The following is a 24,431-nucleotide window of genomic DNA, read 5'->3' on the forward strand; positions in this document are numbered from 1 at the left end:
CACCTGATTCCAGGTACAATCACCATGGAGAATTTGCACCGCCAGTATTACTGGCGCAACTGTTGTTTTGAATTCTGGAAAGGACAGGTTAAAATGCAATGAGACCCAACAGAGGAAGTCGGAGTCCTCTGGCGAACTTAAAATCAAAACCAACACATTTTTGCGGCACTTAACATACAAATACATTTGCAACCAATTAAACTTCATAAATTTAGAGATACTTTAAACGAACAGAAGATTCAAATTTTGGCACTTCAAGAAACACGAATGACGGATGATAACACCATGGAATTCGGCAAGTCTTTTCAAAAGTAAAGCTGATAAAGGAATACTTAATAATACAACACATCTGGGAGTCGCTTTTGCAGTCTCCAAAAATATTTTAAATTCAATAACAGAGGTAAAACCCACTAATAATAGACTAATGACAATGTCTCTTAAATATTCAAATAAAGCATACACCTTAATTAATGCCCATGTGTCAGTCAATGAGGCTAACCGTAAAAAACCTGAAGAAGTTAACGTAGCTTGGGAAACGTTAGAAAGCATCACCTCGAAAATTCCCTCCAATCATGTTAAAATATTAATGGGTGATTTTAATGCACAGTTACGTAAAGAGAAAAATTATAAGAAAACGGTGGGTGGATTTCCTGCGCATAAAGGGGCAAAACAAAATGGCCGAAGAGTTGCTGAAACGTGCAAAAACTTTAACCTTAAAATCATGTCAACACGTTTTAAAAAGAACCCTTCTAAACAAAAAACTTGGCGGGCACCCAATACATTTATTGAGTAATTTCAAATCGATCATGTAACAATTTCATACTCTAACTGCAAAGAAATATTAAATGTCCAAGTTAGGAACGGGGCTAATATTGATTCTGACCATTATTTAGTGCGAATTAAAGTAAAATTTCAACCTAAAAAACTCATGAAAACAAAGAAATTATCTTAAAATTTGACACTGCTAAGGTAACCCCTTCTCTAATAAGCGAACTTGACAAAAAACAGTCTAACAACTGGCAGAGCCTAAAAATAAAGTTCAATGAAAACTGCACAACATTTAAATCCGCTTCGAAAGAACCAAAAACCCCTTTGTGGAACATAGATTGTGATATAGTAGTTAAGTCTCGAAATGAGGCATTCAAAAATTGGAGTAGTAACAAAACCGAAAATACGTACAACACCTTTCCAACTGTAAGAAAAGAAACATCTAAATTAATCCGACAGGCTAAAAAAATAACTACGAAAATGCCCAGCTTTTAGAAATCAAAAAAGACTTCCAAAAGAACAATACAAGAATCTTTTACAAAACATTCAAAACAAAAGTAACCGGTTACCAACCTCAAAGTCTTTGCTTCAAAAATGAAAACTGCAGGTGCAGTTTGGCTCTTAACAACCAGGAAAATTGTAAGGTACTTGATAATTATTTTGAAAAACTATTAAACTGTCCAGAACCAGCGAATAAATTCCAACCACAGCAAACTAATAATAACACCAAACCTAACTCTACAGAACCTGACGAAATCGAAATAACTAAACAAATTAAGAGATTTAAAAACAATAAAGCATCAGAAGAAGACGGTATAATTGCAGAACTACCAAAATCAGCTGGCCTTAACACTATCAAAGAGATCACTCAACTAATAGGACATATCCGCCAAACTGAGAAAATACCTGAGGACTGGAAAACTGCCCTAATTCATCCAGTGTATAAAAAATGGAATAGAACCTATGTTAATAATAACCAAAAAACTCTCTTCTCCCGATCACATACAAAATTCTCTCGCAATGTTTACTTGATGAACCCAAGAACAGTTAGAACCTAAAATTGGTGAATACCAAACACAACAAATTCTTAATTTAAAATTAATCCTTAGGAACCAAACGATTTCTAGTGACAATACTGTATGAACATCTGTGTATTTCAAAAAAAGCCTACCACGCAGTTGAACATGAATCTCTTTTCCAAATTTTAAAGGAACACGTGCTTGATAATAAAATCTGACACTGATTAAGGAAACGTTAACCGACACCAGCTCTAAAGCTAAATTCGTGGGAGAAATTTCTGGACTATTTGATATAAAGAATTATGTTAAACAGGGAATGGACTCTTCCCATTACTGTTTAATTGTGTTTTGGAAAAGGTAATTACAGAATGGCGAGAGCAAAAGTCCAGTCAAAATTTAGATCAATCAATCAAGTTACGTAGAAGTAGTGTTAGAGTAGATTGCCTCACCTTTGCAGATGACCTGGCAATTTTAACAGAGGATATTATCACAGCTCAAAAACATTTTGGAATTCTCAAAGAAATTATGGAAAAAGGTGGGCTACAAATATCATTCAAAAACGGAATATATGACATGTAACAAACAAGCACCAAAGTTTTTGAACACGAAATCTGGAAAAATAAAAAGGGTCCCTCAGTTTAAATACTAGGGGCAAATCATACAAGAAAACGGACTGGAAAAAGCCGCAAACGAAGTTCGTTGTCGAAAATGGCAACTGCATTTAGATTAACTCAAAACATTTGTAATAAAAAATTACTTTCTAAGTTCAGTAAAATGAAGCATTACAGTCCTGTAATCAAACCTGAATGTCCATATGGAGCAGAAACTTCAATTGTAAATAAAAAGAGGGATTTTGAAGAAATTCAAAAGAAAGAAAGAAAGACTGTTAGGTAAATATTAGGCCCCAAAATTACTGATACATAAAATTGCAGGCTGAGAAGTAATAAGGGAATAGAAGAATACACAGACATACATGATGACATGAGAAAACGAAGACTTAAATTTTATGGGCACATTAAAAGAATGGCACCTACTAGGTTGACAAAACAAATAGTAGAATTCTATGAAAACAGGAGTAAGGACAAAACTGAGACAATTAAATGGATCGCTGCGATTAAGGAGGGCCTTAAAGTAGCCGGTATAAACAGAAAAACATTTAGACAAAAGATATTTGATTGTAAAGTTGATCAGAGGGAAATTAAAAAAAGTTCTGGAACACCGCGGTCTGATGAAAGAACGAGACTTCATTCTGAAAGGATGAAACAAATTTGGGTACAAAGGAAGGCCAACCATCAAAAGCAACATTAATTGATTGTACCTCGCTTGGTCCTATTGGGCCCATGCGTGAATAATATGAATATCTGCAGACACTGCAGCTCAGCAAATACAATGGATTATGGTTTAGGATTCAAACACGCTACTCACTAAACTAAAATGGCTGCATGTTTTCTTTAATTCTTTGTTCAAATTTTAATCGAAGGATGTGATGCAGCTGTGTGCCATTCCATCTGTTATGAAGCTATGTGCCCGTGGGTGGATACTTATCAGACCCCAATAAGCTGCGGGCCTCGATGTAGGCATGCTTGTTATTGGACACTCATCCGGGATAACTTCTAGTGTTCGATTCCACTCGTTGGCTTTGAGCTATGACGGCATACCGAAGGCCAAGACGCTACGTATATGCAACCTATGAAAGTAATGAATCATACTCGTAAACAAACGAAGGTAGCATACGATAAAATTACCATCACATTTCACGCAGTTATTTACTTAGCCGTGAATTATATCGAAACCAATTGAATATAACGAAAATAATTAAGAACAAGAATTGAAAACAGATTTTCACGTCTGATAAGAAGTATTCCCGTAATTTATGCGAGCAGAACACCACAGAGAACCTTTAAATTGCATTACAGCAAAGCGAATGGTGAAGTCATACTGTTATAAAACAACGTTCATTTTACTATTAATTACTGAATGTAACGGGAGAAGCACAGGTAATTTGGGATTGGCGGGGAGAAACTAAAATGTAACAGAAGAACGGGATAATGAAATGAGCAGGCTCAGCGGTTCTAGGCACTACAATCTGGAACCGCGTGACTGCTACGGTCGCAGGTTCGAATCCTGCCTCGGGCATGGATGTGTGTGATGTCCTTGGGTTAGTTAGGTTTAAGTAGTTCTAAGTTCTACGGGACTGATGACCTCAGAAGTTAAGTCCCATAGTGCTGAGAGCCTTTTGAACTATTTTTAATGAAATGAATGACAACAAATACGAAACAGTCGCATGAAATGGGGAGAAACCGACACGCTAAGTTCTAAAAGAAAAGCCAGTACAACTAACGAATATATGCAAGAAATAACGAATAGTGGAATCAATAACTAGAATTACCAACTGCTCCGTGATTCATATGTAAATTATTTTGGCAGGAGTTGTATGCACTGAAACGTAATAGCATTTCTGCGTTTATAATTGCTCTCTGAATACAGTGCAGTGCATAACAAAACTGCAGTCCGTAACTAGAATTGACCTTCCATATAGGTCAATTCTAGTTACCAATTATTCCAATATTAGTAACTTTTTTCAGTAGTTCAGAAGTACAGAAATCCTATTAGCCTACATTTTAGGCGATGCACCTGCAGAAAAAAAACTATCTAATTAATCTGTGCTCTAATGGCTGGAATCGGAAACTAAAAGTAACCTATGTAGCAGGTCAAGTCTAATTACCGATTCTAACTTTTTGATGGTTCATAATTTTATACGGATTTCTATATTTCTTATTGACATCAGAACTACTACGAGAAAGTAACAAATATTGTAGACACAGCTTCCAAATTTTTTTTTTCATAGCAGTGAAGAGAGTTAATTCTATACGTAGAAATCCTGTAACACTTTAGCGCACACACTGGTTGTTAAAACTGTCTAAATAACGAACCGTGGAATGGTTGGAATCGGTAACTAGAATACATCTGTATAGGGTAGTTCTAGTTACAGATTCAAGTATTTGTGAGTCCATACTTTTTGTGAGTTTTCGATACTTGTGTATTGGTCCTGTTAGATTTAATAAGTATTATTATAAGTTAACGTTATTGCGCAGTATTACGACTTCATCATGCAATATACTGTAACAGATTTAAAGGTTCTCTGTGCTTTTCTTACTCGCATAAATTACGATAATAATTTATTTCAGACATGTTTTCTGTTCTGCTATAAGATCCTGTCCAGTTGCCTCATACATAGAATACAGCCAGTGGCAGAATCGGTGATTAGGGAGTACCAGAGAGGTTTCTGGCCAGGACGGTCAACAGTAGATCACATCTTCAGTCTCCGGCAGCTCATTGAGAAACTGGGTGAATATGGTAAAGATTTGTATATTTTATTCGTTGATTTTAAGAAGGTCTATGATTGCATACATCGCAAGAGCCTACTCAACTGTTTAAGGGAGTTTGGCATAGCAGAGAAACTCATCAATCTGATAAAGATCCGTCTGAACGAAACACGTGCAAAGGCGAAGATGGGAAATCGCGTAACTGAGGAGTTTGAAATTGTGACAGGACTCAGGCAAGGAGATGGGTTGTCCCCTATCCTGTTCAACTTTGCCCTCGAGAAGATCGTACGCGAGACCTTCTAAGAGAACGAAGGGATTGAAATCGAAGGAAAGAGACTGGCATACTTAGCCTATGCAGACATCTGTTTACTCTCTAGGTCGGAAGAGCAAATAACCAAAGCACTAAAGGAGGCTGCCAGCAAATTTGGGCTAAACATAAACGAAGCCAAGACAGAGTACCTCGTTATGACGCGTGGTCATTGTCAGACTGCTGATCACCTACAACCACTGCAGGTTGGGGACCATTCCCACAAGAGAGTGCAAGAATTCAAATACCTAGGGGCACTTTTCACTGAGAACTCGTCATGTGAAGCAGAGATCAATGCCAGAATACAAGCAGGAAACCGATCTTACCACAGCCTAGCACAACTGCTTCGGTCCAAATATCTCTCCAGACAGTTCAAGATTCCACTGTACAAAATGCTGATCCAGCCAGTTGTTCTATATGGCTGTGAGACATGGAGTATCCGGAAACAGAACTTCCATAAGCTCCTTGTTTTTTAGAGAAAAGTGCTTCGGAAGATCTTCTGTCCGGTTCTGGATGCAGTTACAGGAGAATGGAGGATCAACTACAACCAAGAGCTCGAGGAACTATACCAGCAGCCCAACATAGCAGGAACTGTCAAAGCCAAACGAATGCAGTGGGCCGGCCGTGTGGCCCGGATGGAGGATCACAGATGGCCTCGGAAGCTCCTGGATTTCACACCTACAGGAAAGAGACAGCCAGGGAGACCCAAGAAGCGTTGGAGGGATGGACTCCACGAAGATTTAAACCAAGTGTCAATAGATGTGGACGAATGGCGGATAGCAGCAATGGACAGAATACAGTGGAGGAGGAAACTTGTAGATGCGTGCGGTCCACTGGGCCTGATCACGTAGTAGTAGCAGTAGTAGTAGTAGTAGTATTTATTTTCGTTACTTTTAATTCTTGTCGATATAATTTGTGGCTAAGTAATTAATCACGTGAACTGTGGTTGTAATTTTACCGTATGCTACATTCTTGCTTACGAACACGATCGGTTGCTTTCAAAGATTGCCTCTATGTAGTCTCTCTGCCTTAGGTGTTACGTCATTCCTCAAAGCCGACAAGTGGAATCGGACACTAGAATTGACCCCTCATCCGCATGAGATCATACAAAGCATCGGTGGCAGCAGTACAGCAGCAGCAAGCGACGGCGCTGGAGACAATAATGGCGTCAGGGGCGTTGGCAAGAACGAACGCCGTCAACTGGCTGAAGGGCATGGTGCTGTATTACATTTTGCGAGCCGCTCCCGAAAACGCTCTGGACGTGAGGGTCCACCTGACAACGACTCATGTGGCGTTCCGCCACCATGCATTGTACCGCACACGACTATCGAATTATTTAGGCGCATTATTCGAGGATCCTTCTACCCATTGGATCGTTCCAAGAACTAGAAGGCACACTTAAAAATGATTCACGGCACACGATTGATCCTCAGAGCAAACGGTTTAGAGCAGGGCTTAACAACTGGCCGGTTTTGAGCGCGAGTACTCGCGTCTGCTCAGGCACGTGCTCGCGAGCAGGTGCAAGGTTGCGGAGTAGGGAGGGAGGGGAGGGAGGGGAAATGCGCGCGCACGTTTGAATGTGATCTCGCGTTCTTAGCAGATTTAACTAGCCATCTGAATGCTTTGAACATTTTACTACAAGGTAAAGATCTGCTAATTACTCATTTCATAGATCGAATACGAGCTTTTAAAATGAAATTGACACTTTGGGTGAGTCAGCTGGAAACAGGAAACCTAGCTCATTTTCCTAAATTATCATCCATGCAAGATGTTCACAAAGACTGTGAACGTTATTCACATAGTTTAGTTGATCAGTGCTTTCAAGATCTGACAGCACTAGACAGTGATTTTGATCTGTTCTCTCCATATTCAGCGAATATTTAAGAGATTCGTCCTGAGCTGCAGCAAGAAATTATTGACCTGCAGTGTGACAGAGAATACAGAGACAAATTTCAGAACAAGAAAAACATTTTGGAATTCTACAGACACTTCCCTCAGGATAGATTTCCTCGTTTGCACAAACTGGTGGCTACAATAATATCAATGTTCGGTTCCACGTACGTTTGTGAACAACTGTTCTCTGCAACGAAATGTAACAAGACGCGCCTGAGAAACGCATTGTCTGATCGAAATTTAAACTGCACGCTGCGCCTAAAATGCACAAGAACAATTACTCCGAACATAGACGCAATTGTAAAGGGCAAAAAGTACAAGATAACCGAGAATCCCCCACTTCAGTGACACCTTTTATTGTGTAACAGTTCACAAATTAATGCGAATGTAGAGGCATACACTAAGCTAATAAAATTATGTGGCACGTGTACATTCTTCTTTATTTGTTTCATTTGTCGCAGTAATAATTCGTGAGTGATATCCCTGCAGGTGGCCGCGGATTTACATTGACTGGCGGCAACTGTTGTGTGCCCCACGTGACTTTCCCCACTCTCCGCTCTGGTCCGGTAGTGGGGGTAGCGTGCTCGCACTGCTCCATGCTCGCGCCTTGCTGCTCACAGCTTGCTCCGCGAGCACGTATGTTGTGAAGCCCTGGTTTAGAGGGAGTCCCCCTTACATTCATTACGCGAAGACGACTCGGAAGTTTCTCGTGGCGGTAGCAGGATTCCGTTAAATATACATATAGATGTATACTTATAAATAAATGAATTTGATCCACTAAAGTTCTCTAGATCTTATCGAACCCCTTTCCTTTCCTTGGCGCTGGGAGGACGGGAATGGAATATTGAGGCCAGGCCTCGGAAGACGAACCCTGCCCTCTTTGCCCCCGACCCTTCTCTCAGGCCCTTATTTTTTTTAAAAAAAAAAAAAAAACAATGTGGGCGGTGGCAGCGGTGGCTGCAGCTGCGGTGTATGACCACTTACGCTCAGTAAGAAGCTATGCTCTTTTTTTTTATTATAGGTAATTAACAACTATGGACGCTTTACGACCATGCATATGGACGTCTACAGAAGTATAGGATGAATCATATTCTGCATCTTCCAATCTACGAGTATATACTGTACCTCACCACATTGCTCACACTTTCCCAATCGTACCATGGATACTGCAGCTTGGCTTTAACGTGTAGCGCAATTTCAATTTCAATCATCACACAAAAGTTTCTGTCATGTGCCAAGCCCACATTAGTGCGTTTAGATCCTGTTGCAGTCACGTTATAAGTGTTGGCAAACAGTAGTACTCTTGTGGGACTTGCCTGCAGCTCGGTGAGCTTCGATAGCTCCAAGGGCAGTAGCTGCTGATGTAGCAGTGCAGAATAGCTGAACACCACCAGGTCTCATAAATCAGGAAGATCACCTGTGGGCTGCGGCGGTGCACAACAGTTGAATGACACCAGGTTCAATAAATGGCGAAGGCTGCCTGTCTGCTGCTGCTGTGGCAATGCAGACAATAGTACGTGAGTGTCCCCGTCCGTCAGTTTGTGGGGCGGCTGGTGGAATAATTGTTAATAATAATGTTTTGTTTTTCCCGGCCGATTAGCACCACATGTGGGGCGGCCGGTGGAATAAATGGTTTTTAAAATGTTTTGTTTTTCCCGGCCGATGCACCATATGTGGGGCGGCAGGTGGAATATTTGTTGTTATAAAATGTTAAATGTTTTGTTTGTTTTTTCCGGCCGATTAGCCATATGTGGGGCGGCGGGTGGAATAATTGTTGTTAAATGTTCCTATTATTTATGCTGTCTTTTGCCGTTCTCAACACTGGCTCTCTAACTACAATATTGGCAACCAGAAAGTGATTAGCAAAACGTGAAGCCTGTAATTAGAATTCCTAGTGCCCACTTCATCTGAGAAATACATTTATAGCTACAGCGTATAGCTCTGAGGAATTAGGAGGTTGTCTGGGATTCATAATCAAAAACGATTCTCTCTAAAATGTTCACTATATTCTGAAAGCCACAGACCAAAAAGAATCCACACAACCCCACTACCAGAGCAGTTCAGAGTCTAATGCGCTGATGCAACTATAACTGTTCAAATTAAATGTTTAAGTGAATGCTCGCCATAATTTGATGATAATGTTCATCAAACGCCACGCTAAATAATGGTAGAATGTCTGTCCCGCGGCGGCACGTGAAAATACGACATATGCAAGCTGAAGATAGATCATTAAAGTCATCCCAGAATTAACACTTCACTCGAAAACGATTTCATGGTTACGCGTGTCCCGAGTAACTTATTACGGCATCCGAGGCTGTTTATAGCAATGATACCGACGCGACGCGACTCCCGGCACAGGTGGTGTGCTATTCAGCGTCTGGAGAGAACTGGGGCCTTCCTCTCTTCACTTCACTTCGCACATTGCTGAGGGATGGACCCTCTTCAGGAAACGAAGTTCTAGCGCGTACGCGCTTCTCCTTCGGAAATGGCGGGGTGATGCTAAGGGAGAACATGGCGGGTGTTTCTTCTATGTGACTTGTGCTGGTTTTTTTTTTTTTTTTTTTTTTTGCGAAAGACGAAAGAATAGGCAGAGGAATAGTTAGAGAGGCGGAAAACGAACGGCCGAAATGGCTGGCCGGAGGGGAGAATGACTCACGCTGACGGATGATGATGATGACCTCGCACTGCAGGGCTATCCGTAGTACTGGCGATACTTGGCGGGGAGACGGCCCGTCACATGGATTTCCGAGAGTTCGGCCAATAGTTGCCATTCATCGTTCGAGAAGATGGGATGTTTGTCAATGAGGAGTAACTCCTTCTTGGTCAAGAAATTGAGCCACCTGAGCTGATACTGGGTAAAGTGATTAGGGTGATGGGGGAGGGGAGGCCGAACACGTGTCAGAGAGTAGGGGTACGGGTGGTCAAAGAAGGGGTAAGACCCGTCCTGGAGCGATGTCACTAGTCCCTGAAGGAAAGGCTGCAACTCGTGTTCAGTTGGAAAGCGGGGTTGCCGCAACCTCTGGATAATGGACTGCTCTACCGTGGAGGAGTCGGTTGTTGCCACAGCACGCTGACCTGCAGACGGCGGAACTGAGTTGGACGACGGAGGCGGCACATCGTCGGTGTCCATAGGCGCAACCACTTGCGGCGCGGCAGGGGACGGAGCGGCGGTCGGCTGTGCGGCCGCATCAACCCCCACCGGCCGACGCACGGGCGGGGCGTCGGCGGGAACCGCCGACGTCTTCTTGGGGCGCTGCAACCTCTTGAGGAGCGGCTGCTCCACAGGGGATGAGTCGGTCATTGTCACAGCACGGTGGCCGGCAGGCGTCGGAACTGAGTGGGACGGCTGCGGCGGCACATCTTCGGTGTCCATAGGCGCAACCACTTGCGTCGCGGCAGGGGACGGGTCGGCAGGTGCCTGCGTGGCCGCATCGACCCCCGCGGGCCGGGGCACGGGGGGGGCGGCGGCGGAAACCGCCGACGTCTTCTTGACGGCTCGCAGCTCATCGCGCAGCTGCTGGAGCTGGCGATGGACGGCCGTGAGCTCTTCTTTCAGCGCGGCCCGCTCGGCCGCAAAGGCGGCTTGGAAGCCGGCCATAGCGTGGTCGGTGGCGGCTTCAAGACGGCGCGGCTCGCACCCCACGCCGGAGCGGGGGGGCGGGGCGGCCGACGTGGTCGTGGACGCCGCCGCAGGACGTGGTGCGGCGGACAGACGGCGAAACTCCCGAAGGTAGCCGCAGCTACGCGAATTTGCGGCGTGCGACCCGCCACAGTTCACGCACCTGCTGGCCGAACCTCGAGGCTTCGTACAGCGGCGAGTGTCGTGAGCCGCCGCGCACTTCAAGCACGCGACGGCGTTCGTGCACTCCCGCGCGGCATGCCCCAGTTGCTGGCAATTGTAGCACTGGAGGCCCATCCGATGCTGCTGCGTTCGCCTGCGCCGTGGCGGACGTGGGCGGCGGCCGGTGAACCCCAACGCGTGGAGGAGAACTTCCAGTGCGGCGGCAAACTGCTGTACAGCCATAGCGTGACGTGCGCGGTGACAGTAGCAATGTGTCGCAGCGAGTCGAGCAGCGAATACTAACTCGGTATCGGGCGGGCCTTCCTCTCTCGCGCAGCGTTCTTATATATAAAGCTGCGGTGCGGACGGCTAAGGGAACGCCTGATCAATTGCGCTCTCCCGACTAGCCGCTGGGCTAGTAATGCACCACTTTAAGTTATTGAATAAATCATCGCTTCCTTTGCTGATCGCCGATGAAGCTCTCAATTTAAATGTGCATTCAGCACACAGGTAAGTAATCATAATAAAAGTCTGACGTGGCTAAGTCAAATATTTTGGGCGAGAGAATTAATTTAATTACACTACACGCAGTAGACGAGCTCTGAACTTGCCCTTCGGAGATACGCTATCGCTATAGTTTTATAGTTATTCAGTTGAAACTTTTCACATCTTTATGATTATAGCGGATCTCCCTTCTACTTAAATTTAAACATCCTAGCCTTATTTATTCGCCTACTTAATCTATCTTGCTTCCTTAATTTCTAAAACAAAAACCAGAAAATCATGAATTTCAACTAAAATTTTAGTTTGTGAGATCCAGACTACTGTTTCTACTAAATTATTATGCAAAAGGACTCTAAATATAAATTTTTAAGGTTCTAGCTCTTTTCTGTTACGCCAATGATTTTTACAGAAAAACGTCCAAATTTCGAAAATGGTTAAAGTTATTGAACTGATATTCAACACATATTGATTCCTGACATGCTAGAAACGTTTCAGGTTATTTACTTGATTTTTAAAGTATTGTGCAACATTTATGACGTCAGAGCTAGTTACAGCGGACTAGGATGGCACACAATGGAAAGACTGATGTGAATTTTATAGGCGTGAGTAGGCTGCTTCCCTACAAGATCTGCTACTACAGGATCAGAAGTGTCCTGTGCTACTGGAAAAAATAACGAAACGTAAGTGTAATTAAATATATTATTATCAATATTAATTATTATAGTACACTAATGACAGATATTTACTTTCAGATCTAACAGTCTTATTCTTCTTTTTATAATGTCTGGGAGAACTGGATGGTCCCTGCCGACGCTTCATCCTTTCACTATGAAGATAAGATATCGAGTGAGGGGGGCTCAGGCTCCTGGATTCACAATATAATAAAAGCAAGGGGGCGAGAGAACTCGATTTCTATTGGTCCCGGGGTTTGCAGACTTCCTACTTGCCCAGGACGAAGTGGAGTGGGAGAGAGTGAGAATAGGGAGTACGGGTTCCCCTAAATAATCTCGCAGTAGGGTATGGGTGTGACCTTGAATATAATCAGCCCAAGTGTGAGATCTAATAGTGGAAATGCTTAACAGTGACCTTGAGATAAGATCGTTATCTCAGCCAGAGCTGATAGTGTATATACTGTCACATCCTCTATTAAGAATCATTTCGTCTTTTGTAGTACCCAGGGGACCATTATAAATCGGTGACTTCTACATCTACATCTACGTGATAACTCTGCCATTCACAATAAAGTGCCTGGCAGAGGGTTAAATGAACTACCTTCAAGCTGTCTCTCTCTACCGTTCCACTTTCTAACGGCGCGAGGGGAAAACGAGCCCATAACCTTTTCTAGCGAGCCCTGATTTCTCTTATTTTATCGTGATGATGTAGGTGGATGCCAAAAGAATGTTTTCGCAATCGCAGGAGAAAACTGGTGATTGAAATTTAATGCGAAGATGCCGTCGCAACGAAAAACGCCTTTGTTTTAATGACTGCCACTCCAATTCACGTATCATGTCTGTGGCACTATCTCCCCTATTTCGCAATAGTACAAAACGAGCCAGTGGGGGTCTGGTTTGAACTCGACGTTGTAACTCATCCCAAAGGTGCTCCATTGACTTCAAGTCTGGACTCTGGACAGGCCAACTGATTTGAGGAATGTTATTGTCAACAAACCAATGCTTCACAGATTCTGCTTCATGACAGGGTGCCTTGTCTTGCTGTGTCCAAACAGTTCCTCTACTGTATGAAGTACACAATGTTATAAAATGTAGATATACACTTTCACATTTATCGTTTCTTTATCACAATAAGGGGACCATAGCCTAACAACGATAAACACCCCGAAACTGTAACACCACCTCCTACATACTTCACTGTTGGCTCTACGCATGATGTTAGTAACGGTAGTAATCCACAGTTCAGAGGCGTCGCTCTTCACTCCACCTCAAGCGTCACTACGGAAATATGTAGCTTACGACGACCTGCTCGACCATTATACCCCAGTCTTTTTAACTCCCTACACACAATCAACTTCTGGTGGCACTTTGGAACTCACTTATGCTGATTTCATGCAATCTCTTACAAATGTTCGCAATTTTTGACAGTCCCTGTCCATGAGTACATGGTTTTCCGAAACTCCTTCACCAAAGAAGACGAAGTAAATATTCCAGAACTCCAAACAAGAGCAACTGCCAAGATGAGAAACATAGAAGTAGATAACCTCGGTGTAACGAAGCAGCTTAAATTACTTAATAAAGGCAAGGCCTCCGGTTCAGAATGTATACCAGTCAGGTTCCTCTAAGTGTATGCTGATAAAATAGATTCATATTTTGCAATTATATACAACCAGTCGCTCACGGATAGATCTTTACCCAAAGACTGGAAAATTGCTCAAGTCACACCAATACCCAAAAAGGGAAGTAGGAGTAATCGGCTGAATTACAGGCCTATATCACTAACGTCGATTTGCAGTAGGGTTTTGAAACATATACTGTATTCGAACATTATGAAGTACCTCGATGGAAACGATTTATTGACACATAGTCAGCACGGTTTCAGAAAATATCGTTGTTGTGAAACACAACTAGTTCTTTATACTCATGAAGTAATAAGTGCCATCGACAGGGGATGTCAAATTGATTCCATATTTTTAGATTTCCAGAGGGTTTTCGACACCGTTCCTCACAAGCGTCTTCTAACCAAACTGCGTGCCTACGGAGTATCGCCTCAGTTGTGCGACTGGATTCGTGATTTCCTCTCAGAAACGTCACAGTTCGTAGTAATAGGCGGACAGCCATCGAGTAAAACAGAAGTAATATCCGGCGTTCCCCAAGGAAGTATTAGAGGCCCTCTATTGTTCCTGATCTATATTAACGACATAGGAGACAATCTGAGTAGCCGTCTTAGATTGTTTGCAGATGATGCTGTCATTTACCGTCTTGTCACACATATCTTATGGCTGTAAATTCAGCTACATATTTAGTGATTAATTACAGATAACCTAAACTGGAACGATCACACACATAATGTTGTGCGTAGAGCAAACCAAAGACTTCGATTCATTGGCAGAACACTTAGAAAGTGCAACAGGTCTACTAAAGAGACTGCTTAGAACACGCTTGTCCGCCCTATTCTGGAGTATTGCTGTGCGGTGTGGGATCCGCATCAGGTGGGATTCACGGATGACATCGAAAAAGTACAAAGAAGGGCAGCTCGTTTTGTACTATCGCGAAATAGGGGAGATAGTGTCACAAACATGATACGTGAATTGGAGTGGCAATCATTAAAACAAAGGCGTTTTTCGTTGCGACGGGATCTTCTCATGAAATTTCAATCACCAGTTTTCTCCTCCGATTGCGAAAACATTCTTTTGGCACCCACCTACATAGGGAGAAATGATCATCACGATAAAATAAGAGAAATCAGGGCTCGCACAGAAAAATTTAAGTGCTCGTTTTCCCGCGTGCCGTTCGAGAGTGGAACGGTAGAGAGACAGCTTGAAGGTGGTTCATTGAACCTTCTTCCACGCACTTTATTGTGAATAGCAGAGTAATCACGTAGATGTAGATGTAGATGTACATGAGGGATAATTGATCTTGGTGTAGATGCGGTTGTTCCTTCGAGTTTCCGCTTCACAATCACGTCATCAACAGTCGTCCTGAACGACTTTAGAAAACTCGAAAGGTCCCTGATTTATCTGTAACTCAGGTGACATCCAACGACTAATCAACGACGGAAGGCACTGACATCTCCTGACCAACCTATTCTGCTGTTACTACTTCCCTACTGACGACACACTCGTCTCGTCTCGCAAAATCACAGACATCCTCTGTCTGGAGATGGGGGAGGCTAAGCAGCAGTGCTGCTATTCCTCCTTTGAAAGCTCTGTTGTCGTCTGAGTGGCCTCTCGTTCGAATGGGCCTCTGGCTACTTCGCTAAGTTCAGACTAGCAAAGATACTCCCGGCCTCCATTTATACTGGCGAGTCTACCTCCCGCGACATCTGGTGGTCAGTTCCACATTACACAGGAGTGTTCGCATACTTTTTATCACACAGAGTACGTGTATCTCTCAGCTTGATAAATAAAGCACATCACTGCAGCGGCAACAACGGCGGTCATTTACAGAATCTTCTGTAAAAAGCTCGTCTCTAATGGCCTCGTTGTCGAAGGGACGTTTAACGAGAATACTCCTTTCTTCCTGTAAGTAATAATTTCCCTGTTCATTCACTACAGCAACTTATTTCCTGTCAGACATGAATAGTTTCCGGACTAGTTGCGTTTAGACAATCCAGGACAAGTATCATGAGACCTAGCTCAAGTCACGGGCCCAAAAATCCCAAAATTTATGATCCCTAATCAGTGGTTAGTGTTTCGCTTGACAGTTAAGGTGAGAGTGTCGTACATTGGAACACTTTTCAGGTTTTCGCCTCTAACCAGCTCTGTAATACAAATTCAATATATTTTCTTATTTCATCTCTAAATAATGACATTCACTTTTTATGCGCTGTCGTCTATTTCTAAATTTATAAAAAATACACCGAAAAATTATGGTTTTTCCAAATGTGAAATGTGAACAAATATTTGATTGAAATTTACAAGCGTTTAAATCGACAAAACGCTGTATTTAATCGTCTCGCTGATACATTATTACTCTACTGCATACCAATAACCAGTAAGTGAACCCAAATTAAGCTAAAGTGTTATCGAGAACCATTTACTAGCTGAATACATTTTGAAAGTGAAGCTACTTGAAATTAACGCAAATTTCCATTTTCACGACAGGTAAAAAACTGTCGAGACATTAACGGAAGTCAGTTAATTCCTAAATATCATATGATCCATAGTGAAAGACCTGTTTCAAGGTACATACAAATGCTGCTCCACAGCTAGTTTTAAAATTCTATAGAATTTACTCGCCATAAAATTCTGTAATTGTAGAATTAACAGCATATTCCAAACAGCTTTAATATGTTACACAGCACCTAAATATGTAGAACGCTAATCATTTACAAATGTTGCCCAAAACACAACCTCATATATAGCAACAACAAAAACTGTAGTAAATGCCGGAAACTGCTTATGGCAGTCTCCAGTGCTCATTCCTTCATGTGCTTCTAAAATCAGACACTACACTGAAATATCGACCAAAAGATACCACGTCTTCCTAGGTACCCTATCCTCTAGGTACAACACTCTCTCATTTACGTAACATTTTGATCAACGACAATATTGAAGCAACTTCATTTCATTTTTATCATAAGTATATACGATTCTAAATGCATTCAAGATGAATATTCTGATATGAGGTTTATTACATTTTGCAGAGTAAGTTTCCTGAGGCAAAGGTGAGGAATCAGCTAAACTATAAGACTATAAGACTAAGACTGCTGACATATCGAAGTCTCACCCGAGCGCGCTTGGTAAACTAAACTTTTCGAAGCTAGACTGCAGTGTTTCTCAAATGGAAGCCTGCAGTCAGCATGTATTATCAGTTTTGACTTATGGTAGCGAGAAACTGACTTTTGGCACGATATTCATTCGAAAACTAAGGTTGTTCAGCAAGCAAATGAATCGGGGAAAAGATTGGAGTTTAAGATGTAATTGCGACCGTAGCAAAAATTATATATGTATGTATGTAGCAAGGCGAATAGACAAAAAATGGAGCAAGGAAGTCGACAATCTAGCAAATCAACACAGTAACATACACTATGTGACCAAAAGTATACGGACACCTGGCTGAAAATGGCTTACACGTTCGTGGCACCCTCCATCGGTAACGCTGGAATTCAATATAGTTTTGACCCACCCTTAGCCTTGATGACAGCTTCCACTCTCGCAGGAATACGTTCAATCAGGTGCTGGAAGATTTCTTGAGGAATGGCAGCCCATTCTTCACGGAGTGCTGCACTGAGGAGAGGGGTCGATGTCGGTCGGTGAGGCCTGTCACAAAGTCGGCGTTCCAAAACATCCCAACGTTGTTGTATAGGATTCAGGTCAGGACTCTGTGCAGGCCAGTCCGTTACAGGGATGTTATTGTCGTGTAACCACTCCGACACAGGCCGTGCATTATGAACAGCTGCTCGATCGCACTAAAAGATGCAATCGCCATCCCCGAATTGCTCTTCAACATTGGGAAGCAAGAAGGTGCTAAAACATCAATGTAGGCCTGTGCTGTGATTGTGCCGCAAAACAACAAGGGGTGCAAACCCCCTCCATGAAAAACACAGCCACACGATAACACCAACGCCTCAGAATTTTACTGTTGGCATTACACACGCCGGCAGATGACGTTTACCAGGCATTCTCCATACCCACACCCCGCCATCGAATCGTCACATTGTGTACCGTGATTCGTCACTCCACACAACGTTTTTCCACTGTTCAATCGTCCAATGTTTACGCTCCTTACACCAATCGAGGCTTCGTTTGGCATTTACTGGCATGATGTGTGGCTTATGAGCAGCCACTCGACCATGAAATCGAAGTTTTTTCACATTCCGTCTGTCATAGTACTTGCAGTGGATGCTGATGCAGTTTGGAATACCTGTGTGATGGTCTGGATAGATGTCTGTCTATTACACATTACGCCCCTCTTCAACTGTCGGCGGACTCTGTCTGTCAACAGACAAGGTCGACCTCTACGCTTTTGTGCTGTACGCGTCCCTTAACGTTTCCGCTTCACTAACACATCGGAAACATTGGACCTAGGGATGTTTAGCAGTGTGGAAATCTCGCATACAGACGTATGACACAAGTGACCCCCAATTATCTGACCACGTTCGAAGTCCGTGAGTTCCACGGAGCGCCCCACTCTGCTCTATCACGATGTCTAACGACTACTGAGGTCGCTGATATGGAGTACCTGGCAGTAGGTGGAAGCACAATGCACCTAATATGAAAAACATATGTTTTTTTGGGGTGTCCGAAATACTTTTGATTACATAGTGTATCAATGAAGTTTCTAATACAATGAAAAGTAAATGTCAAAAGGTTTATGAAGCGTAAGTTTTAGGCATCACTATTAATTAAATATTAGCAACCCTCGTGGTTCAAAATGGTTCAAATGGCTCTAAGCACTATGAGACTTAACATCTGAGGTATTCAGTCCCCTAGACTTAGAACTACTTAAACCTAACTAACCTAAGGACATCACACACATCCATGCCCGAGGCAGGATTCGAACCTGCGACCGTAGCAGCAGCGCGGTTCCGAACTGAAGTGCCTAAAACCGCTCGGCCACAGTTGCCGGCCAACCATCGTGAAAAAACAAGAGCATAGATATGAATAAAAGGTGGGTTGCAAGCGATGGTACGCACACTCAAGGCTGTACGTACTGGAAACAGCCCGTTCACTTTAAAGCCTCTCTTAGCTCTGTTGGACAGGGTACAGTTCATGTGATGACAGTGGACACTCTCTTGCATGTCACGCATGCTTGATGCGATGGACGTAAAGAAGACGTTTAATGGTGACCCAGAAACCGCAACTGTATTTATAATAATATTTAACTAATTTTTTCCCTTGAAGATGAAACCACGAAGTCGGCTCCCTACCCACCAGCAAGCCATGCATACCCTGTCTCAACAGAACATTGATATCTTCGTCCTTAATGAAACTTTCCTCTAACCCTATCGCACCATATGAATTCCTCCCTATATCCTTCAACATACTGATAATCCCCTTCCCCTAGCCATACATGGAGTTGAAATCGACCACCACAAGAGCAACAACCTTGTTTGGCCACAAACCTTACTCAAAAATCCCACCAAACACCTTATCCTTAACCTCTTCTTCAAACCCCTAGCTGTTACCTGTGCTGCTATCTGCATCCGACCTAATAATCCCATCCCCCGCGATTTCCTCACCATGTTCGACCATACCTTTTGCACCTACCTATATTCACACAGGAAAAAAAATCACAACTCCAAAAAGGAATTGAATGTCATAAACGAAAGTTGGTAGGAGTGTTTCTACTCCTGATAGATGATGTCTGTTCCAATTTCGTTATAATCGCATAAGAATGGCGCAAGTGGCGCCACTATGATGATGCAATCAGTTTTTCTTTAAATACACACTGTAAAGGTGGTGAGCGTTAGTTACCTTTGAGATTTGACGTCGTGAATTGATGTTAGACAAGAATTCCTTCAAGGCGACAACGATTCCATTATCAACACTCCACCGAGTTTGAGCGACATTGTGTGCTAGAGCTACAAGAAGCTGGATGATCCTTCTGCAATACTGCAGAAATACTTCGCAAGAATATTGTCGTTGTATATAATGGCTAGCAGCGGTGGTGACGAAAACGTATATCCGCAAGAAGAGCACACTCCAAACAGCCAAGTGGCAATACCGAGACGGGAGACCATCATATCTGGCGTTTGATTCTGGTGCATCATACTGCATCTACAGCAGCAATTTGAGCAGCAGTTGGCACCACAGTGACACAATGAACTGTTACAAATCGGTTACTTCAAGGACACTTCCGAGTCAGAAGCCCTGTAGCATGCATTCGACTGACCCAAACCCATGCCATTTGCGACTTGGGTGGCGTCAAGCGAGAGCTCATTGGCGGGCAGAGTGGAAGTCGGTTGTGTTTCCTAATGAAAACTGGTTCTGCCTCGGTGAGAGTGATGGCTTTGTGTTAGTTAGAAGTAGGCCAGTTGAGGGGCTGCACCCAGTCTGTTTGCGTGCTGGATGAACTTGTCCTACACCCAGAGTTATGGTCTCAGGTGCGACTTTGTAAACACCTCTGTGCTTAGCTAGATCTTTGACTCCTTCCTCTCGTGAGGCAACCATCAACACCTGAACCAACACCACCTCCTTCCCGTTAACCAATGTGGCTACTGTCCCATCTTCTTCTCTGCTGATCAGTTCCGGCACCTCACACATTTCGTATCCCACCAGCTCAACACTATCTTTAAATGCGACCTAAAGAAACGTTATGATAATGTATGGCATTCCAGTCTCCTTTGCAAATTCAAGACTTACGCACTTCCAACTAATTAAGTTCACATTATTGCATCATTCCTCTCCTGCCGCCAGTCATTTTCACCATTAACAACACCAATTCCCGCACTCCCTACTCTGTTGCAGGCGTGGCCCAAGTCTCCGTCCTCTCTCCTCTCCTTCATCACCTCTACACTGCTGATGTGCCCAAACCACCTCCACCAGCCTACCTTCTTGAGCGTGCTGATAACATTCCTTCCCTCGTCCTCTATTCTATATTCCAGAAGTCCTAACGATGCCTCCAAACCCACTTCAATCAGTTTACCTTCTCTTGTAATCAAAAACCTCGCCTATTAACCATCCAACAGGAAGCCCAGTATAGTCTAAAACTGCTGAAACTTGATCCAACCCATCCTTTGCTAAGTGTGTTGCATGGATGTCCACCCCCCCCCCCCTCCAAGTTCTATAAGTGCCTGCAGATTCTGGGACGTCATGAAGTCTGCCTCGTTCTCAGCATCTGTTTACCTTCCCACACAACGATCCTTTAACAACTCATCAGAATACCACATCTCCTCACTCAAAATGAACACCGCTGAACAACCTACACCATCCACAGACTCGAATCCAATAATCCTACAGTTCCCCCTTTGCCTTCCTATCCTCATATGTTGCTGCGCCTCTATCAACACATCCCGCCATCCCTACTCCTAACACCCTCCACATACTCTGCCAAAGTATTTCAACAGTCTCCCTTCATCATGGTCCGCCTCGATAGCTGAGTGGTTTAGCCAGCACGGTAGCTCAGCGTGTTTGGTCAGAGGGTTAGCTGCCCTCTGTAATAAAAAAACTGAGTGAATGGATCAATAACGAACTTCAGCGGGCGTCAGGTGACGTCCGCCACGAACAATTGAAACGAACAAAATGAGATTAAAAAAAAAAGTGGTCAGCGTGACGGATTGCTGTCCTACGGGTCCGGGTTCGATGCCCGTCTGGGTTGGGGATTTTCTCCGCTCAGGGGCTGGGTGTTGTGTTGTCTTCATCGTCATTTCATCCCCATCCGGCGCGCAGGTCGCCCAGTGTGGCGTCGAATGTAATAAGACCTGCACCAAGGCCGCCGGACGTGCCCCATAAGGGGCCTCCCGGCCAATGACGCCAAACGCTCATTTCCATCTTCCCTCATCATGAACTGCATCATAAACTGCATCCCCACATTTACCCATTCTACCAACTTTACATCCACCCTTTTTGGTTTTCGTTTTAGCTTTTTATTATTTCTATTTTAAATTAAACATGAAGAACGCCATGTTTCTTGGACATATAAATACTTCCATTACTTTCACTCTTAAAATGTTTTAAATCACTTCTAAATATCTCGCATTTACGTTAGTGTTTTTTCATCTCATCTACTTTTACTTGTCAATTGGCTGAAGAGCAGGTTGAATATACCACTGACAGCCCATCTCTGCCCCATAGGGGACGAGTGGGGATGAAATAAGAATAAAGAAAGAAAATAAGATTACTCACGCTCTAGTCCAAATATATTTGGCATAAACGCATTTGACTTGTTTGGTTTAGATATTCAGGATAATTCACATGCTATCGATACTCGGTTTTTCCATACCAGTATTCATTAATCGTGTGAAAAATTAGGATGCTTGTTCGATGGCACATAAATACTTGCAAATAATTTTTAAGCGCACATTACGCTTAAGGACAAAGCGAAACCAAACCACACGCGTCCGGTGCCTCACCCCGTCCGCGAAGTAGTTGCTTCTGAACTCCATAGATTGGAACAAATCGGAGTTCCGAAACCTGTTTCTGCAAATCAGTGGACATGTCCACTTGTGTTCACAAGAAAATGAAACGGGAAAATCAGATTAAGTGCCCACTTTAAAGCTAAAGTTAACATTCAAACAATTGTTAATATATACTTTTACGTTTCCATGTATTGAAGAGCTTATGGAAACCCTAGCTGATGAACGATTCTTTTCTAAAACCGATTTAGCCTGTACTCTCCTTCAGCTTCCCCTGGATCAGGAAACGAATAAGTTTACAGTTGTCAATACGCGCGTTGGCTGTATCGATAACAACGCCTTCCCTTGAGAAGCACATCTGTTCCTGCGTCGTTTCAACACTTTCTTCAACAAATGGCTTCGAAAGTTCTTTCCTGTTCAAATTATTTGGATGACACTTTTACGTCCGGCCAAACACCGGAACAGCGTCCAAGAACTTTTGAATCTCTGTTTACAGAAATGTTTACTGAAGCCGGCCGGTGTGACCGAGCGGTTCTAGGCGCTCCAGTCTGGAACCGCGCGACCGCTACGGTCGCAGGTTCGAATCCTGCCTCGGGCATGGATGTGTGTGATGTCCTTAGGTTACTTAGCTTTAAGTAGTTCTAAGTTCTAGGGGACTGATGACCTCAGAAGTTAAGTCCCATAGTGCTCAGAGCCATTTGAACCATTTTTTTTGTTTACTGAAATGTTTGTTTTTCAATCTGAAATTGACTATTTGAGTCATCTCATTGATGCCCATTGCACTGGTTCCTCAACTAAGCATTCAGAGGCCATACAGAGAAAATCTTCTCCTAAAAATGTACGAGAACTGCAAGCTGTTCTTGGAAAGCTAATCTGCTATGTAAAATTCATTCCGAACACAGCGAAAATTGCTGCTCCTTTGCATCGATCCCCAGAAACCAGTAGTGCTTGTAGTTGATACGCTATTACATCGAATAGGGGAGGTTTTATCCACAAGCCTGGCAACACTGTACGCCCCATCGCATTCGCGTCTAAGACGTTGAGCAAGGCCCGTCGCTAAATTTTATCACTATCTGCATGGCAGAAAACTTTTCTCATGACTGAACATAAGGCACTGACTGCTCACTGTCATCCTGAGCGTACAGCGTGCGGACGCTGCATCCTTAGTTATTGCTTCTTTCAGTTTACCGTTCCTATGGGAAATGATCCAGAATTCGATCCGTCAGTAAGTTCTTGACTATAAATAAATCATTCTTATTCACAAGTACTGCAAGTTTTTCCCATTGGTTATCAGCGGGTCGCACAAGCTACTGAACTGGATCAATCACAACGATTGCTCAATTACTTCATTAGGATGTATTCAAAAGATTTCGGGCTTGCAGCCGGTCGTCGATAGCTTCCATCCACGATATTTCGACTGGAAAACTGCCAGCCATCCTCAGGTGTGCCATCGAAGACTGACGAAGACGCCCTCCGTTCCGCAATATATAGCGTGCAGCGAGTATTCCGCGCATGCGTCAAAATCATATTGACAGACGAACCACACCGCCCGCCAGTGTCACTCCGTCATAAAAGAATCAGTGGAAATTCGCATGACAGACAATCTTATGAACCGTGACAATGGCTACCAGCTAGATAATACGTGGAACCCCTTCATCTCTAAGATCTGCTCCAGACGAAGACGTCAGAGTACTCCGATGGCCGCGGCAATTGACAACGCCGAAGACAGCTGAGTTCTGCAATTCCACCAGCGAGGGCGCTGCTGGAGGGCGGTGTGGTTCGTTTCTCAATATGATTTTGACGCATGCGCGGAATACTTGCTGCACGCTATATATCGATGGCTCACCTTAGGATGGCTGGCCTCCCCCTCCCGGATGCCGAACTTCGCCGTGACATCTACCCTTCCTTCCAACTATAACCTGGCCTTGTTCCCCCCCTCCCCAGGGCCCCCTTTTTTCCTCTTCCCTCCTTCTCCGAAAGCGGATTTTCCTCCTTCCGCCCCCCTCCCCCTGAGACCCAGCACCCCATACTTGCCTCTTTCCTTCCCACGTCCCTACCTGGCCCTCTTCAGCGCGCCCCCCGCTCATCTCCCCCACCTCTTCCACTCCCTCCCTTCTTACAGTCTCGCTCATCTCCTTGCG

This window comes from Schistocerca cancellata, chromosome 4 (assembly GCF_023864275.1).
Source record: "Schistocerca cancellata isolate TAMUIC-IGC-003103 chromosome 4, iqSchCanc2.1, whole genome shotgun sequence".
NCBI classification, from domain to species: domain Eukaryota; kingdom Metazoa; phylum Arthropoda; class Insecta; order Orthoptera; family Acrididae; genus Schistocerca; species Schistocerca cancellata.